General features: G+C 40.3%; 1 long non-coding RNA gene and 1 other non-coding gene across 2 annotated transcripts in view; one reads left to right on the plus strand and one right to left on the minus strand.

The window, feature by feature from the left end:
* LOC112448818 (uncharacterized) overlaps positions 1 to 20,464 on the minus strand; it is a 412,466-nt gene that overhangs the window by 122,795 nt on the left and 269,207 nt on the right. The gene's annotated exons all lie outside the window — the stretch shown is intronic.
* On the plus strand, positions 16,565 to 16,652 carry MIR2285AF-1 (microRNA mir-2285af-1). The gene has a single exon (NR_107826.1). It is a non-coding gene; the product is annotated as a microRNA mir-2285af-1 (primary transcript).

Consider the following 20,464-nt stretch of genomic DNA (forward strand, 5'->3'; position numbering starts at 1 on the left):
TGAAGTGAGGGACCGGATGCCATGATCTTAGTTTTCTGAATGTTGCGTTTTAAGCCAACTTTTTCACTGTCCTCTTTCACTTTCATCAAGAGGCTCTTTAGTCCTTCGCTTTCTGCTATAAGGGTGGTGTCATCTGCATATCTGAGGTTATTGATATTTCTCCCAGCAATCTTGATTGCAGCTTGTGCTTCATCCAGCCCAGCATTTCTCATGATATACTCTGCATATAAGTTAAATAAGCAGGGTGACAATATACAGCCTTGACATACTCGTTTCCCGATTTGGAACTTGTCTGTTGTTCCATGTCCAGTTCTAACTGTTGCTTCCTGACCTGCATACAGATTTCTCAAGAGGCAGGTCAGGTGGTCTGGTATTCCCATCTCTTTAAGAATTTTCCACAAAAAATTTTCCACAAAAAATTCCCACATAAAAACGAATTTTCCACCTGGGAGATATATATATATATATATCCTGGGTTAATAAATAAATACTTGGTATGTTTTTAAATAAACTAGTAAGCTTACAAGTTATTTAAGTAGATGAAAACAAAGTCTAAAATTACTGAAAATTGAAATCAGTTTCATCTCTCTTTTTCAGTTATAACTATCTACAATTACCTAAGTAGATAAAAGTACTTATATTTTTATCTATAATTATCTATAGCTTAAGAAATAAGAGACTTACAGTCATTTTCCTTTAAGACTGTCATGAATGGTTAAAAACCTCTAGCACATGAGTAGCAAATCCAAAGTAAGCAGAGCCAAGGAGTGCCATTCCACGCAGAGAGGTTGCTTCTGAGGCAGAGAGTGTGGAGCGGGAAGGGGAGCTAAGACTGCTGCGAGGAGGTGACAGCACAGAAGAGAGAAGCCAGATGACAGTGTCTGCTTGCTGTGGCTCAGAGCCTTCTTCACAGCCGAGTTTGGACAAGAAGATTGCAGGGAGGGTGACCAAGTTCATCTTTAAGCAATTGAGCCTAGATGTCAGTAACTACTCCCTGACACAGGGCCCGGGTTACAGCAAGGCCCAGGGATCGGTCTGGGGGCTCACATTCCAGTGTGGCCTCTGGAGCCAGCAACCATGCCAGTGTCACAGTCTTTCTCAGCTGCCTTGAGTTGAGGGCTGTATCCCGTTGCCTACCTGGCGCTGGGACACAGATGGCACTTGTCCACAAGGCCTGCCTGAGGAGCCGGGAGCAGCTCCCAAGGTCTTTGTTGGGAAAACTTAGTGCATATTCTTAGACTTCCTGGCTGTCCAAGGGAAGAGAGGCCCAGGATTGCAATTTCACAAGCCTCCTTCTTCTTTTACATTGCAAAGAGAGCCAAAAACAATGAAATTAAATTTTGCTGATTCCCCTCAGAACAGCATATGAGTAGCAATTGTTAATGAAAAAGGCAAAGAAATCTAATTCCATTATCTAATTTTCTAGTCGGAGACAATAATTTTCTTTTTCCCTGACATTGTTTGGATAACAAATACTCTAATGTAATATGACTTCCACACCCCCAAAACAAGTGAAAGGTAAAACAAAGAATACAGAATCAAGATGTAAACTGTGGAGAAATTCTGAGATGAAAATTTGTTGGGAAAAAGCATTGGATGGTATATTCATAAGCTCTAAGTAGAAATAAGCATTCCTGCCAGGATCTCCTAGCTGGGGTCTTCTTCAGTCATGATAATGGGGGTCTTCACACTGTACTGGTCTACAGGATGGATGGTTGGGTGAGGAGCTTCTTCTCCCTGTTAAAGAGCAGGCCAAGGGTTTTCTGATAGACTCATGAAAATTTTGACTCTCACAAAAACATTCAGTGCTACAAAGGTCACGTGTATGTTTGGGGAGGTGTGGGATTGTGTGGCGGGAAGTTTTGTGATCCTAGGGAATCCTTCATGGGAACATTCCCACATCATCCCAAAATACACATAAAATATTCAACATCATCCCAAAATACAAAGAACACATGAAATTGTTTATGGCACCCCACTCCAGTATTCTTGCCTAGAAAATCCCATGGACAGAGGAGCCTGGTGGGCTGCAGTCCATGGGGTCGCAAAGAGTAGAACACGACTGAGGGACTTCACTTTCACTTTTCACTTTCATGCACTGGAGAAGGAAATGGCAACCCACTCCAGTGTTCTTGCCTGGAGAATCCCAGGGACGGGGGAGCCTGGTGGGCTGCCGTCTATGGGGTTGCACAGAGTCAGACACAACTGAAGCGACTTAGCAGCAGCAGCATGCATCTTAATGCTCCTTGAAATGCCCATTTGCCTTTTATTAATGTACAAAATTATCACCCATCTCTTTCAAGCAACCTTCAGGATGGACTGAAACCATGAGGCCCTCACAGCTTTCTTTCCAAAATCCGTTCTTTAGCTCCGACCAAAAAACAACTGACAGAGAGAGCGTCTTTTTATTGAACGTAACTGCAGAAAGGAAGGAACGTATAGCAAAAGACTGTGAAGGCAGAAACTCAAAGCAAGTTCATATTTGCTTCCTTGATAAGTGACAGTGTGGCCAGACACCCACACACATCCTCATGCCCTGACATCTGACTGCACATTAATGTAACAATATAGCCGCCACTGGGAAATAGTGTCCATAGGATTAACCAGCAATATCTTTATTATATTACTATGGCATATCCTTATCCAAATAGGGGTGCTGAGACTAATAGAATTTGGACCAAAGCCAAGAAAAATTTCAACAGAAAAACTATAGACCCATAAATTTTTAATTAATTTTTGGCTGGGGTAGTGTCACAATTTATAGACTTCATCTGTGTAGTTGGGAGAACAGAAAAGACAATATGACCTATTACACCAAGATGAAACAGGATGTAAGATGTCTTTTCATCTAAAGTGGGATGTAAGGTGCTTTATCTTCCATCTACCCCCATTAGCTAGTTTTGGACTTTCAAGGTCAAATCCCCAAACACTTCAGCATGTGGCTCTGAAATCATTCATGCTTAAATAGCAGAATGCAGATTAATATTTTTAATGTGATTATGATGAACAATAGTGATAATGTAGCTATATTAGAAACTTTAAGTACAGGTATTGAAAAAAGAGGTGACACATACCAAGAATATGTAGAAAGAAGACAGATCTGGGAGACCTCAGGGCCAATCTCTCTTAGAACACTCAGAAAAGGAGTTGAATTTGTAGAGTTTTTGATCCAACTTGAGTCAACAATGTAATGTGACTGACAAAGAAACTTCTTTAGATGAGTTACCATAAGTATAATATACAGATCTACAAAGGCCGTAGGCCAACCCTCTTATGTATCAAAATAATGTGTCTGATTCTAGAAACCAGGATTGGAAAAAAAAAAATAGATGACAGTATATCTTGTGGATTAAAACAGTTAAGTGTCTAGAATTGTATGATTTAGTGTGCGTACAAGCAGAGAGGACACTTAGCTGGGGGAAGCAGATTCAGACAGTTTATGGAAATTACACTGAAATAATTGAACTTTATCTGGTAGAGGAGGGGACAGGCATACTGTATGACCCTCAGAGGCCAAAGAAAGTCCAGCTGATAGATATTATAGGATGTGAGTTCTCTCCTCCATAAAAGGGATCACTGTGACCCTCTGGGGAGGCCACCCACTCCCTCTCCCAGCAGTGCTTGAGAAGAGACTGAGCATCCACACAGTAAGGGTACGTGTCAGATGTAATGAACTTCAAGTTTCCTCCAAGAAAGAAGTGATGCTCATACAATTCCCCCAGTTCTCCATTTCTCATTCAAGGTCGTCAAAGAGGGCAGGTCTTCTTACATAACTTTCATTTTATTTTCATTTTCCAAAACTGCTGTTCTCATCACAGGGGGCAACAGCACACCGTCTTCTCACGCATTCTTGCTCCCTGAGGAATGTGTTCCAGTTTGGGTAATTACATTCTGCCAGCTTAAATTATCCCTGCAGTTTACATGGAGTAAGGCATTTTTCTTTAATATCTATCCTAAATTGTTGCATAGTGTTTCTGTGTACCAGTAAATATTACATACATGCCAAGGTAATAGTCAGAACCTTGGAAACCACTCAGCCTATTTATAGAAGAACAAGGAAAGATTAAAACTAATTAAAATTTACTTCGATTATTCATACACCTGCATGTTTGGGCCTTTATGCTGGCAGTTAAGGGAAATAGGTTTCACATAACCTATAGTTAATTTCCTGGCTTTTCTGAATTTTTTCAGCTCCAATTGTTTTCCAATTCCTGCTACACACAAAGAGCACCCCAAACAAGTTTGTGAGTGGTAGCAAAGAGTGATGGGTCGAAAATACAAAAGTGCAGTGAAGAAGCTTGTGTTTGGCCCAGATCCCTTCATCATGGGGGTAATTTTTAAATGCAGCTCTGCAAATTCTATCACAGTCATGGCTGCTCCAGTCACAGGCTATATCCCTTTTACATTTCTTCCCCTTTTGCTTGTCTGCCTCCTTATTAAGAGTATTTATTCTAGTTACTTTCATTGCTGACCTTGGGAGCTTATCACAAATATGATTTCTCGTTTGCTTGCTCTTGCACTCACTGTCAATCTTATACACACACATTCTCTCTGATCTCATTCTTTTAATGGTTTCAGTATCTCCAGAATCATCCACATATCATTTTTCCACGTATGTTTTGCTTAGGCAAGAGGCACATCTGGGCACACAGGAGCAGATTGTGTGGAGGTGGTGAGCATCCGTGAACAGTTGGCATACATTGGTACTTACTAAGATATGTGATAGTTAATCGATTATTGGTTCTGGAAAGCAGAGGCTGGGTGTGCTTACCCTTGTCTTTCAAGGGTTAATACAAGGTTTAAAATAAATGGATGTCCAGGAAATGCTGTTTGAACTGATATGAACTGAATGGAAGAAATGTACTCTAAAAGTGAGACTCTAAACTCCAATACCTCAAAGTCCTTTTAGGCATCTGCCACACGCCTATGACCTCTCTAATTTCCACGTTCACTTTTCTCATTTCAAGACAGACCTTTGTTTCTCTCTTTCTCTCTTCATCAAAGCAGAGAAGCCTCCCTCATAAGAGGATTCTTTGTCTGTTTGAGTCTTTTTCCTTTGCCACTTATAGCCAGGTCAAGATGCTCTCTTATTTATTCATGTATTTATCCTTTCATTTGGAAAATATTTATGGGAATGCATTATGTTCTCAGAACTGTGCAATTTCCAGGAGTACAGAGGTAAGAGCTGTACTCATCAAGCATACAATGTAGAGAACTAGTCAAATATTAACCAAATATTTATACAAGAATGATTCAATTTCCATTCTAAGGATGACGAATCCAGAATGGGAAAATGGTATAACAGAACAAAATTCCCATAGCTGTTATTTGAGGCAAATGGGCATCTCTAAGCAATCTTGGATGTTTGATTGGGAATTGCTATATGAAACCCCACCTGTGCCCCATCTCTCACTTCCTAGACTGGAGAGCAAGTGGCAGAGAGGAGAGTGTCATGGTCTGGGGATCAGAAGATCTCAGTTCTTGCTAGACTCTGCCATGGAGTCTGTGCTGGTCCTAGGAAAGTCTCTTCATTTCTGGGCTTCGGATTCTCTAAAAGTGAGGAGGGCAGGATAGCATCATGCCCACTGTGGTCCTTCAGGTGCTGACATTTCATGCTTCTCCGGGCAGCTGCCTTAACTTGCAGTGAACAGCAGGCAGGTATGACTGGGCTGCTATTTAGGCCTGAAGTTGCTAATGAGGCAAGGAACACTACATACGTTTTACTTCATCTGAACTTTAGATAATTTTTGCTTTACAGTTTACTCTTTCCTCCACACCATTTCCCTATCTATTCTAAATGGATTCACAAATGCTTGCAAGAATTTGGGGGCTTGCATTGGCTGTTTTGCAATTCAGACAAGTGATTAGAATATTCCCAGCACATACACTTAATCAAAACAAGCCCAATTAAGCTCACTACTCCAGATTCCACCTCATTAGCTTTCTGTTCCTAAAATATAACAGATGTCATTGCTGCAGGCCCGGAGGTACAGACACATTTTTCAGCTAAGCACTTACAATGCAACCTAAGTTAGAGGAAGATTTAATTATTACTTTCATTGTCGTGGCTTCCTGTGGAAGCTCATTTTTCACTTAATAGCAATCTCTTTCTACCTAGTTACCCACTGCCACCAGAATAACATGTCTTTCTCCTCAAATAGTGAGTTCATAAAAAGCGTTAATTCCCCGCCCCTCCAATTTTGCCTGGTAAATTGATTTTGGGGGTTCCTGAATTTATCTGACCCTGAACTCTTATTAAATGAATAGAAAGAGGAAGAAAAAGGATGCAACGATCCCTTCTCCTTTCTTAGTAACATTTGGGCTTGTGCATCGGCTACTCTGGCACCCACACTCAAAGAATGGTTCACAGCTCTCTATTTTCCCACTGTACTTTACACAATGCTGCACTATAGCACTGAGTTTGCCTTGCAATTCCTTTTATCTCTTTGTTTTCTCCTTCTCAAGGCCATCAGCTCTTCTAAGCCTGGGCCCTAACTTGTTTTCCCTCATATTCCCAGTTGCCTGGTGGCAGGATAGCTGGTTCTTATAAGAGGAATAATTAGTGATTATTTGTTCAATAAGCAGATAACTATAAATCTCAGTCTTATACAGTAGTCACTGATCCAATCAATTTTCTAATCAATGTCAGTGTTAGTTCACTAGGTTATATTTTTTAATAATGATATATGTTCTTAATTATTGTGGAAATAAGATATTTCAAGATTCTAACATTCACAGAAGTAACAAGTATTCTGGCATGTCATCCATATGTGCCACCCCCATGCCCACTCTCACATCCCACAAGAAGTATGTCACACTGAGCCTCGTCATATTCAAGGTAAATTTAGTACCTTGCATGTTTCAGAATTGGGTTTTATCCATGGATACATCTCTTTCTCCTTTTCCCCTCACTTGTATTTCTAATTAAGCACTCACTCTCTAAAGAGGCCCTACATAGTTTTCTTCCTAGAAAGAGTAAATAATAAATAAGAAAGACTAACACAGCCATACACTGGAGAGGTATCTCTTACTTTTCTTTAGATTTGCAGGTGACCATGGGCTTAAAATTTATCACCTAGTGGGTGATAAATCAAATTCTTACCATACAAACAGATACACAATGACATCATAAAAAATATTATTTGTGATTTTTAAAATTGACAAGAATTTGCACATCCAAAAAAGTCTCTTTATCTTCAGTAGAGTCTCCTTGATGAGCAGAAAATCATTCCAAAAATGCTGATCTTGCTCAAAACTCTCCAAAGCCTCCTTTAGGAAATGTCTAAAGAGCCAGATATGAATCAACTCAGCCTGCCATAACAATACACCACAGATGGAGTGGCTTAAACCCTGTCCCAGTTCTGAAGCTTTTGTCAGTTCTGGAGTTCTGTAAGTTGAAGGTCAAGGTGCCATTCAATTCAGTTCCTGATAAGGACCCACTTCCTGCCACAGTTTCAACGTGCTCTCACACGGCCACTTTGTATGTGCAGAGACAGCCACTGAGATCTTAAGTGACACTTCTTAGAAAGGCACTGATCCCACTGGACCAGGACCCCACCCTTGGACTTTATTTGACCTTAATTACCTCCATGAGAGATTGGGGGCAGGAGGAAAAGGGGACGACAGAGGATGAGATGGCTGGATGGCATCACTGACTCGATGGACGTGAGTCTGAGTGAACTCCGGGAGTTGGTGATGGACAGGGAGGCCTGACGTGCTGCGATTCATGGGGTCGCAAAGAGTCGGACACGACTGAGCGACTGAACTGAACTGAACTGAACTGAACCTCCATGAAGGCCCCATCTCCAAATATAATCACACTGGGGGCTAGGACTTCAACCCAGGGATTTTTGAGAACAAAATCTTTGGTCCACAATAAGCCAGTTCAAGAAAAATATTACAAAATTTCAACTGGATTGCTTAGAAATTAGAAACTTTGTGTTTCAAAAGGAGAAAACAGTACTTATTCTCTTTAGTTACTCTTACTCATCTGAGTTATTCACCTTTCTTGGCTTCAAATAATCTTCGGCAGTTTCTAATATTGAAATTCATCAACATGTAAAAGTTATCACTATGGAAGAAATTAAATTATTACAGAGTCTGAAGATAATGTTCAATAAGAAATTCAGTATTTATTTGGGATGATTGTTTTATGTTTGGAATTAGTGTATAGAAGTCGAAGTTGACTATTATGTTGTAGAGAGAACCGTTTATTCAGATTGAAAATGTGTGACATGTTTATCAAGGCAACCAATGGCCTCTGTGTATAGTTGTACCTTCCAGTCATAATACACCTACAACAAACCTGTAATTAAATAGCATCATGTCATACAACAGGCAGCAGAGCACAGTGAAGGTAAATGCTATTGCCTTTATTTTCAAGTTTCTTGAAAGTAGGACAGTATTTGTCTTGTTCATTTTTTTACCTCCAGGGCCTAGAATAATGCTGAGCAAAGTGTAGGCACTTAATACATGCTTATTGAATTGAATTGATAGGTAATTCTTTAAAAGGCCAACTAATTGGGTTCTGTTAAACCTGAAGTCTCTTTAATATAAAGCAAGGATCGTAACACTAGATCCCTCAGGTCAAATCTGGCCTGTCACCTGTTCTGTAATGTCTGTGAACTAAGAATAATTATTACATATTTAAAAGGTTGGGCAACAAGCAGAAGTTGAATAAAACTCTGTCCCCATGTGAAAATTTACACACAAAATTCAAATTTTAGTGTGCTTTATTGAAACATAGTGTCAACATAATAATTTTTATTAATAAATCTACATTTATGTTGGTTGCTCAGTCATGTCTGACTCTTTGTGATCCCATGGACTGTAATCCTCCAGCCTCCTCTGTTCATGGAATTTTCCAGCCAAGAATATTGGAGTGGGTTACCATTTCTTTCTCCAGGGGATCTTCCCTACCTAACTCTGGTCCCCAGCATTGTGGGCAGATTCTTTACTGTCTGACCCACAAGGAGAGATTTTATTCAATGAGATTATTGCCAGGCAGGGGGTGAGGAATGACAGAAACAGGGAAATGGGGGGATTTTGCAACAGAAAAGATGACTATGACCATGAAAACAGCAAATGTCTCAAAGAGAAAGGAATTTTCTTTCCTAGAAAGGAATGAACAAGGTTAGAAAGAACTGAGTGTGCAGAAGTGGGTTAAAAGCGTGGTGTGATCTGATTATAGTTGGAAAGGAAGACTATTTCATGCTGAGGCCAGCCTGTTTTCTCAGAGCAGCCCTTAAGGAGGGGCTGTACGCTGGCTCAGGCAGAGGGCAGGCTGAAATTCAGAGGCCTAAGTGAAGGTGAGAATCTTAACCAAGTTTTGTTAACAAGTATTTTGTTCCCCTTCATCAATGAGGACAAAATGGTTCAGCTAATTATTGGGTTGGCCAAAAAGTTCATTCAGGTTTTTCCACAACAGAGAGAAATCCAAATGAAATTCTTGGCCAACACAATATTTATGGGGCAAAATAAAGAGATATGGAAAGTTTGTGCCTGGTTTTGTCATATATTAACATGCAGGCATCCCTGAGTCTTTTCTAAGTCACAGAGGGAAATGGTTCTTTGCAGGAAGTCATTTTCTAGTAAACAGTTGGGAGGGGTGGGGTCTGTAATCTTTCTGTTTTCCAGGGTCACAGGGCTCAGGTCACATTCACCATCCTCAAGAGCCATGCCTTGAGATGCCTCAAGAACCAATATAAAAATACATCGATTTTTGTATTGTCTATGGTTGCTTCCTTGCTGCTAGGGAGAGTGAAGTAGTTGCACAGAGATCCATGATCCACAAAATGAACGTATTACTATTGCCCTGTTACAGAACAAGTGTATTGACTCTTATAGAAAGAATGTGCCAGGGGGAGGGGGGTGGAATCTTGATTGAATCGGTAATGTGGAATGATGTAATAGACTAAAATTAATGTAGTTTACCAAACTCTTACTCAGCCTCCCAGATTCCAGTGACGTCTACAGGAAGACATATCCTTCTGCCTCCTGTTACAGGAAATAGCCTACACCAGGTGCCCAGGACCCCTCACAAGCCCCCCTCCTGGCACTCACTGCATTTACAATGCGTGTCTCCTCCCCAGGTACTTCATTCCTTGAAAGAAGAATAAGACTTTGCCTTCTTTGAATTCTTAACACCTAGAACAGAGCCTGGAAATGTGGAGAAGGAAGAAGACAACATGGAAACAAACAAGCTTTGATATTCCAAGTCATTACTAACAATGTATTGCCAAAGATGAGTCTGGCTCCAGGGAGAAGGTAAGAGCGGTCTTTAATCACAACGTGCATATGCAAACAGCAACTGCTCCAGCGCACAGAAACACTTTGTTCCCTTTAGTAGGTGAAATATGCCTCTCCGCAAATGTGTTAACATCCTTCCTTTGCTTAGCAAATCCTCTTTTCATGATCTGTTCAAAGGTAAACTTTATCCCCAGGTTGGATTATCATAACCTCCATATCTATGTGCATGTATTAAGCTCATCTCTCCCATCTTAAAAAGAAATTACTCTTCAGGCACCACATTCACCTCAAATATCAACTAATTTTTCTCTTTGCTTTCATAGTCAAACATCTTTAACAAGTCATTTACATTGTCTGTCTGAAAACTTTATTCATGCTTTTAATGACTTTCCTGATACTGAGTCTCCTTTGGAGGTGTTTTCCTGGCCAACTCTTAAATGCTGATGTTTCTCCAAGCATTCAGGTAGGTTCTCTTCTAATGCTATGCAGTCTTCTTTTTTTCTTAATTTTTTTTAAACTTTTAATTTTATGTTGGAGTATAGCCAATGAACAATGTTGTAATAATTTCAGGTGGACAGCAAAGGGACTCAGCCATATAATACATATATCCATTCCCCTCTAAACTCCTCTTCCATCCATTCTTGAAGAACTATCTAAAGGCTTATCACAGACAAATCAGCACTTCCATATTTTGCAGCATGTATGAGTCCAGGGACTATATACATTGTCTATGAGAGAGACACTTTTACTAGAATGGCCCAAAGATACTTAAAACTTAACATCTCTACAACAAAAAAAAGAAAGAAAGGAACTAAAGCCCTTTCCCCAGCCCCTGAGTTCCACAGCTTGGCTATTCTATCTCAGAGAACACCATCATTGTCTACTATGGATTATCCAAAATGTCGCTCATATAATTGGTCACCAAACCTACTGATTTTACATCCTAAAATACAGTAAGTTCCCTACTTACAAACAAGTTCCATTCCGAGAGCACATCCATTAGTCCAATTTGTTTATAAATCCAATGAAGTTAGCCTGGATACCCAACTAACACAATAGGCTACATAGTACTGTACTGAAGTAGGTTTATAATACTTTTCACACAAATAATACATAAAAAACAAGCAAACACAAAAATAAAGAAAACGTTTTTAATCTTAGGGTACAGTACCTTGAAAAGAACAGTGGCTGGCACAGAGTGGCCAGGCAAGAAGACTTACTAAGTGGAGGAGGAAGGGAGGTGGGAAATGGTAGAGCCGAAGAATTTCACGCACACTTGATGGTACTTGCAGGGGACTTGATCTGGTTTCCAAGTATCTCCATATCTCACAAGTCTACCTGCCTGTATAGTGCTTCTCATAGCAATACTTCTACCTGGTCTTATCCCTATAACCACTTCTTAACAGGTTCTCCAGCCCTCAGTAAATTCCACTGTAGAACATCCTTCCTTCATTCTAAAACACGAATTTGATCAAGGTACACATTTGCTTAAAAGTACTTTAGGATAAGTCCAAACTCCTTCAGAGGATTTAAGAGAAACTTCGTGATCTGGGACCTCCAGATTCACGTCTCGCTTTCCTCCTCATTCTGTATCCCTCTCTCCTGTATTCTGTCACACTCTCTAGCCTCCAGCCATAAAAACAATCTTTTGTTTTTCTCAATACATCTTTCTCTAGCCTCCAATCATTTACTAGGATGCTTTATCTTTTCACGGTACCCTCTCCCCACTCAACCTTACCTTTGCTCCCTTCCAATATCCATTCAGCATTCATGTCACAGCTCAGACATCCGTTTCTCTAAGAAATTTTCGGTATGGCTCCTGCCCACCATCATTAAGTCTGTTAGGCACCTCCCTCTCTCTCAGAACCCGTACTTCTCCTCCCACAGCATGTATCACATGGTACTTTAATTGCCTGCATCCTCATCTAAATCACTCATAATTGGCTACCACTGCTGTTATTCAGTCACTAAGTCGTGTCTATCTCTGTGACTCCCTGGACTTCAGCCTTCCAGGCTCCTCTGTCCATGGGATTTCCTAGACAAGAATACTGGAGTGGGTTGCCATTTCCTTCTTTAGAGGATCTTCCTGACCCAGGGATTGAACCCGGGTCTCTTGCTTGGCAGGTGAATTCTTTATCACTGAGCCACCTGGGAAACCCTACATAATTGGCATATTTGGTGAAATCAGAACATATGTTTATAATGGTTTGTCATGTATCCCTTAAGTCTATTGTATCACCTGGCACATAACTGGTGATATAATAGGTCAATAAATAAGTATAAAATAAATGGAAGAATGGCATCTGTCTGCACTTCAAAGGAAATTGATCAAAGAAATCCCTTCTTTTTGTCTCATTCAAACTAACTGGTACTGATTGTTAAATAAATGATCAGTTTATAGGCCCAGATCTATTGAAATAACTTGAAAAAACTAAAAATCCAAAGAGGCATGATTTACCCAAAAAGTCACTATTGTATGGTTATTGTCATTGTTTTTGCCGTTTTCTAAATTAGTTTGGTTTCTTTGGCTGAATCTGGTAATTTGGGATGAGGGAGGTATTGAATGATAATGTTCATAACGAGATGTTCAAAATGCTAATTGAAGTGTAAGCTTCAAAATCATGGCTTTCTATGAGTTCTTATTCCATGCAGGTAACTGCTTTCCTTTTCCTATATCTCTCCACCGTCTGTATTTTGAAGCCCACCTTGAAATGTGTTAACTTTGCCTTTGCTTCGCTTTCCTCAGAACCCACATGCATGTCATATGCATTCCATCCCCCCTCTAGCAAATCTCTAGAAAATTGGAATGGAACTTTTAAAAGGATACAAATCATTGTAGGTTTGGCATCTCCCACATCATCCATTTCGGTTGATTTGCTATTAGCATCTGTGATGAGGCTTGGAGGTGGCTGCCAAACCTTGAATGTCACTGAGATGAAATTTAGCTGGTGGGGCTGAAGCCAGGCTTATTACTGTTCAGTTTGTGAAGCGTCATGATTGTCCTCTCTTGTTAGCGTGCCTCCGTTTGAGCACAAAAAGCATAGATTGCTTTGCAAAATCTATCTTAATTAATCATAAATAGTGCCTGATGGGAAGATTGCTGCTTTCATCTCAGTTAAATAAAACACAATCACTAAATCCTTTTCTTGCTCCAGGTTTTCACAGTATTGTGCAGGTTGCCTCCTTACATATTTGAGATGCTGGAGGTCTAATCACATCAGTGTGTTACTGATAGCCTCATTAGGCTGCACCATCAAGAACTGTTCCCAGCCCCTTCTCCAGCAGCAGAGCCAAGTCCCTATGAGTTAAATGGGGACACTGGAATGGCGAAACAATTCCACTCCTTCCCAGCAGCTAATTAAGGAGAGGAAAGCATTGTGCTAAAGACTTCAGTGAGTTTGCCTTGCAGCTCTTCAAGGGTGACCTTGTAGCAAATGGTGAAAGAACTGAAGAGAGTCACTGTTGCGTGGTAAATGATCATCAGGAAAGTTCAAATGCTACCGAATGGGGTGGCTAAGTGTGCTAGAATGAGCTTGCTTTCTTCTCTGCCCCTTGGAAGTCACAAAATTTCCTTTCTGTGCAAATACAGAAAGCAAATAATGAAGAATGTTAACAGTCTACTTCAAAGGACAATATATAATCAGCCTCTTGCACCAGTCATATAAATGCTACCTATTGGGGCTTAAATACAGCAGTTTGCCATGGACACCCATGTCATATAATGGGCCTGTGTATGTGCATAGTAAGCAGTGTAATTGCTAGCCTATTGACAAGAGCTAAAAAGAAAAGCTAAATATTCAATTTCCTATCTTTTCTTGCAGCTTCAGTTAAGATTCTCTGAAACAGTTCTGATCAATGAGATACATGGAGAAATCTGCTGAGACCTCCTGCTCTTCCATCCTCTTCCTGCCTGGATTGAGGATACGCAGGAGCACTTGGGACCAGAAAGACAAAAGCTACATGCTGAGGATGGCACGTTAGGAAGACAGAAGAAGTTTAATTTCTTGATGCATCTGGATTAGCCTTACAAACCCTGGATTTCCTAAGTCCAGATCTCTTAGTGCATAACATAAACTCCTATGTGTTTAAGTTAAGATTCATCAGGGTCATGATTCAGATGTCAGAATCCAATCCTTTCTGATGGAGAACACAAATGACTCATGATTACTTTCTGCCTTTCTTTCAAAAGAGTACCATGTAAAAACAGATCAGACTTAATTCATCTCTTGTTTTGAAAAAAATGCAATGGCTGCTCAAGATTTAGGAATGAATGTCCTAAGGACCTTATTTAATTCTCAAATTCACACATACCACTTGTATTAGTCAAAGTCTAGTCAGGAAAACCAAAACGACCCTATGTACTTATCAGAGGGAATTTAACATAGGAGATTTAATATGCAGAAAGAAGAGGCAACACTGAGGTGACCCCGAGACAACAACAACAGAGAGCAGCTACTATTCCTAAAGTTGGAGGGATGAAAGGGAATAGGCAGGTGTGAGCAAAACTTTAGAGTCCAGAGGAGGAGTCTCAAAGAGTTGGTGGTCAGATCTTGAAAAGGAGACACCTCCAGGGAAGAGAACACATTTAGGAGTTCAGGCACAGACCTCAGAGGAGGTGGCGTGCCACCACATCAAGGTGGTACCTTGAAGAGGAGGTGATGAGGCTTGTTCTAGGAGTGCTGAAAGATGCTGGTTACCCTGCTGCAGCCAGGGTAACCCGTACAACCTGAAGAACTGCTGCTGCTCGGGTGATGCTGCCGGGGCCAAGAGCACGTAGGAAAAAGAAAGTATCTTCTCAGCCCCTCTTTCTCCCTTCCACTCTCTTTATACTGCTTCCTATTGGCCAAACCTAACAGGGAACAGCTGAAGAGAGTCTGATCAATGCAGTTACCAGTGTTCCAGCTCCAGCATCCCATCTGAGAACAGAGAGTAATGGGGTAGATTAGGAACTGTGACAATATAGGCAAAGGACTAGCACAGCAGAAAATGCAGTAAAGAACAACTGAAGCATTAAAGTGAGTCCACAGTGGCAGTATTAACAGAACAAAGGCTATTTTTGAAAGTATCAGACAATTCTTCCATAAAATCAAAATTCTACTTTTCCAGTTAAAAATGGCTAGTAATTTTTAAAAATTATCAATATTATTTTCCTCATTTTTTTCAAAATTAATGCATAGTCATTGTAGGACGATCAGAAATAGCTAAACAAAAAATAGAAAATAAAAACTACCTTAAATGTTATCATTTATATTTCTGATATAAATATTGTCAGAAGTTCTACATTTTTAATAACAGATAATATTTATGACAACCCATTAAGCTTTTAAATGCTTAGCACACAGTCTATCTTTTAATTCTCAAAACAACCTTATGAGTTAGGTCCCTCCACCATCAGCCAACAAAAAGTAAAAGTGAAAAGAAAGTGAAAGTCACTCAGTCATGTCCAACTCTTTGCAACCCCATGGACTATATAGTCCATGGAATTCTCTAGGCCAGAATACTGGAGTGGGTAGCCTTTCCCTTCTCCAGAGGATCTTCCCAACCCAGGGATCAAACCCAGGTCTCCTGCATTGTAGGTGGATTCTTTACCAGCTGAGCCACAAGGGAAGGCCCAGCCAACAGATAAATCACCAAAAAAAAACAAGACTTGAATTGTGCACTGTGAAATAATAAGAAATGCATATATGGTCTCTGCCTCTAATCCCTGACACAGAGTTTTCCTAGGAACTAACAAGGTTTTAACTCATGTAAATAGGGGGGTTCGGAGAATCTTTTATTCCAACATATAGTCTCTGACCCCAGTTCCTGACATGGGATTCCTAAATCCTTGGAACTTCCTTCATGACAGCAGTATCTTTTCTACTAATGAGGAGACCCTTTCTGAGTTTCTGGATAAGGGTTGGGTCAGCAGAAAGACTAGGTTTCCAAAGTGCTACAGTGATAAAGAATCCCCCTCACTGCAGGAGACTCAAGAGATGAAGGTTCAATCCCTGGGTCAGGAAGAGCACCTTGAGAAGGAAATGGCAATCCACTTCAGTATTCTTGCCTGGAAAATTCCATGGATAGAGGAGCCTGGCAGCCTACAGTTTATAAGGTCGCAAAAGACTGGGCCACGATTGAGCAGCTGAACACCCACACAAGCCCCAGAAAGAACAAGCTATAATTATAAGTCTGGAATTTTCAAGCCCATCTCCCATTCTCCAGAGAAGGTGAAAAGGGCTAGAAATGGAGTTAATGATCAATTATGCCTACGTGATGAAGCTACCATAAGAATCCCACTAGTACAGTGATTGGGGAGTTTCTGGGTTGGCCATCATATGTATTGGGTTGGCCAAAAAGCTTGTTCAGGTTTTTACATGATGTTAAGGAAAAACTCAAACAAACTTTTGGACCAATCCAACATGCCAGGAGGTTTGCACATCCCAACTCCACAGGGACAGAAGCTCCTGCTCTTAGGACCCTTCCACACCTCACTCTATGCATCTCTTCATCTGAATATGATTTATATCCTTTATGATATAAGAAACTGCTAGACATAAGTACTTCCCTAAGTTCTGTAAGCTCTTCTAGCAAATAATTAAAACTAAGAAAGAGATCACAGGAATCTCCAGTTTGTAGCCAAGTCAGTTAGAAGTTGTAGGCACCTAGGGACCTACTTCTCAGGATTAGCATCTGGAGTAGGAGGCAGTCTTGTGGAACTGAGCTCTTAACCTATGGGTCTGTGTTAACTCTGCTTATCGTGCATTAAGTTGAATTGTAAAACACCCTAGCTAGTGTCACAGGTTTGCTTGATGTGGAAAAAAACCTCACACAATTGATGTCAAAACTGTTGTGAGTGTGGCAGTAGAGTGAGAGCACAGAAGTTATGGTGTCTTAAAGTCCAGAGAGATGAAGTGCCCTTCTTTAGCTGGTATTACAACTCACCTTACAACAAAGCAGGCCTGTACTCCCCGAGAATGGCCTTCATCTAAAGGATAAACCTTGAGCTAGCACCAGACTTGATCCCAATGTCTTTCCAAGGACAACAGCAGCATTTAATTATGTGCCTTTTCCCATAAGCCACACTCATCTCCTTTCTCTGCTTCTCCTGGCTATTAGTTGATAGTCAAGTTCCTTCAGGAGCTTTTGTCATTTCACTTCTCAGAAAGACTTTTCCTTCTCATAAAACAAATTGCCAGCTGGCCAGTCTTTCCTGACTTTCTCTTCCATTACATTTCATAAGAATTCTGACTTGCAGGTGGCACTCATTCTGCCCTCTTGGACTGATGTAACTATTACCCCCTTATTTCAACGTTTTTTTAAATATTAATAGAAATTCAGAAACAACTGTCTATGAACTGTTCTTAGACAACTGTTCAATGTCTATGAGCAAATTGCCACATTTACCAGAACCAAATGATCAGTTTCTATGACCTTGTTAATCTCTTTTTTCTCTAATTCAGAAGTTTATTTACATTTCCACAAATAAATAGTTTGAATTGCTCTTTCAGAGTTAACATTTATATAAGTATTTATATTCCCAAATTTCAACAAACAATGTGTGATTTTGAAGCATTACAAAATTATATATCACACATTGCAGATAGAAAAAAGTTGTGAAAACTAAACGAACAATATATTTCTCTTTTACTTCTTTTTTTTTTTGGCCATGCTGCACAGCATGTGAGATCTTAATTCCCCAACCAGGGATTGAACCCGTGACCCTGCAGTGGAAGCATGGAGTCTTAATCACTGGACTACCAGGGAAGTCCCTGACTAATGTATTTCCAAGAGCATTCTGAATGATGGTGAATCAGGTACCCTTTGTGAATTTAAGGATTTTATCAAAGGATGTATGTAGTTTAATTTTATCAAAGGGAGGATATATCCATGATTATCTTACATTCAGATAATCACTGTGGGACAGAGGATCTGTGGATGCAATGCTGAATGCACTTTTGCAAGGTCTTATGGGTAGCATTGAGCTGAAGGGAATAAAAACGAAAATGACATACTAAAGTATGCTGATGAGACTCAGATTAAAAGCAGAGGCAATGTCTACCAGAGAAGTCAAACTTAATTGTCAGTAAACAGTAGAGAACACCGTTTTCAAACACCAGGAAACATTTATGTCATCATGGCATCTTATAATATAAAGTGAAGTCTATATCTACTTTTTGTGTTCTTGAATATTTTTGCTCAAGGTGACAGACACATGCAACAAGTCTTCATTGGTAATTTTCCAAGACGAATTTGCTTGTCTAAACGTGGAATTTTAGGACACATTAATCAATGTGTCTTAACAATTTCTACTTAGTTCCTGTATGTCCCACTTGCCACTAAAGTGAAAGTGAAAGTCACTAAGTTGTGTTCAACTTTTGCAACCCCATGGACTGTAGCTGGCCAAGTTCCTCTCTCCACGGAATTCTCCAGGCAAGAATACTGGGGTAGATTTCTATTCCGTTCACCAATGGGTCTTCCTGATCCAGGGACCAAACCCTCATATTCTGTGTCTCCTGCATTAGCAAGTGAATTATTTACACTGAGCCTCCTGGGAAGCCCAAGATGAACTTCCATGAGTTTACTAAGAAAATACAAAAACAAATTCCCTTAAATGAAGGTAATGGAAAAAAAGAGAAAAGATCTTTGAGGATTTGGGACAAGGCGTCATCATGAGGACACTCTGCAAGTTAAAAGAATCCTTCTTTATCTCACAAGCTAGTCCACCTTCTCAAAACAAGATAATTTGTCACTAGAATTGTCATACAAATTAAATCATAAGTTTAACAAGTGTTGGAGATTTGCCCAACACTGAATATGCAAAAGATAGATGGCAGAGGACCATGATAATAAATAAGAACATAAGGATGGAGAATATACTTCAGCAAGCAAAAAGCTTAAACTAGGAAAGTCCCCTCACATTGTCAATATTAGGATTGGGACCATCAAGGAATCTGCCAGTGTGCAAATACAGGTCTTCATCAAACTTGCCAAGTTGAATAAGTGATAAAATGATGGTCAGATGATGGGTATGAATCCATTTCCATCAACCATCTGGATGTCTATGAAAAGTGACTTGAAAGAGTGTCTAATTGACATATCCCAATAAAAGATTACTAACTGACTGGGTATAGGCATCAAGAATCAGCGGGGCAGAAGCTGATTAAAATGCATCCTCAACTTGAAGACCAGGCAAGGGTTCTTTTTTTTTTTTTTTTTGTTCTTCAGTTTGGATCTCAGCACAATTTTTATATTCCCCTGATGGCAGTGATCCAAGAAGGTGCATTACCACTTTTATTAGACATACTCCATCCTCTGAATGGTTTTGGCTCTGAATGAACCCTAAGGAACTTAAATCTAACACTTTAAGTGGTTCAGTTTAGTTCAGTTCAGTCACTCAGTCGTGTCCAACTCTTTGCGACCCCATGAATTGCAGCACACCAGGCCTTCCTGTCCATCACTAACTCACGAAGTACACTCAAACTCACGTCCATCAAGTCGGTGATGCCATCCAGCCATATCTTCCTCTGTCGTCCCCCTCTCCTCCTGCCCCGAATCCCTCCCAGCATCAGAGTCTTTTCAGGTCAGTTCAGTTCAGTCGCTCAGTTGTGTCTGACTCTTTGCAACCCCATGAATCACAGCATGCCAGGCCTCCCTGTCCATCACCAACTCCCGGAGTTCACTCAGACTCACGTCCATCAAGTCAGTGATGCCATCCAGCCATCTCATCCTCTGTTGTCCCCTTCTCCTCCTGCCCCCAATCCCTCCCAGCATCAGAGGCCTTTCCAATGAGTCAACTCTTCACATGAGGTGGCCAAAGTACTGGAGTTTCAGCTTTAGCAGCATTCCTTCCAAAGAACACCCAGGACTGATTTCCTTTAAAATGGACTGGTTGGATCAGAATTCTTGCAGTCTAAGAGACTCTCAAGAGTCTTCTCCAACACCACAATTCAAAAGCATCAATTCTTCAGTGCTCAGCTTTCTTCACAGTCCAACTCTCACATCCATACATGACTACTGGAAAACCATAGCCTTGACTACACGGAAATTTGTTGGCAAAGTTATGCCTCTGATTTTCAATATGCTATCTAGATTGGTCATAATTTTCCTTCCAAGGAGTAAGTGTCTTTTAATTTCATGGCTGCAATCACCATCTGCAGTGATTTTGGAGCCCCCACAAATAAAGTCTGACACTGTTTCCACTGTTTCCCCATCTATTTCCCATGAAGTGATGGGA

The sequence above is a fragment of the Bos taurus genome, chromosome 11 (genome assembly GCF_002263795.3).
Source record: "Bos taurus isolate L1 Dominette 01449 registration number 42190680 breed Hereford chromosome 11, ARS-UCD2.0, whole genome shotgun sequence".
NCBI lineage: Eukaryota > Metazoa > Chordata > Mammalia > Artiodactyla > Bovidae > Bos > Bos taurus.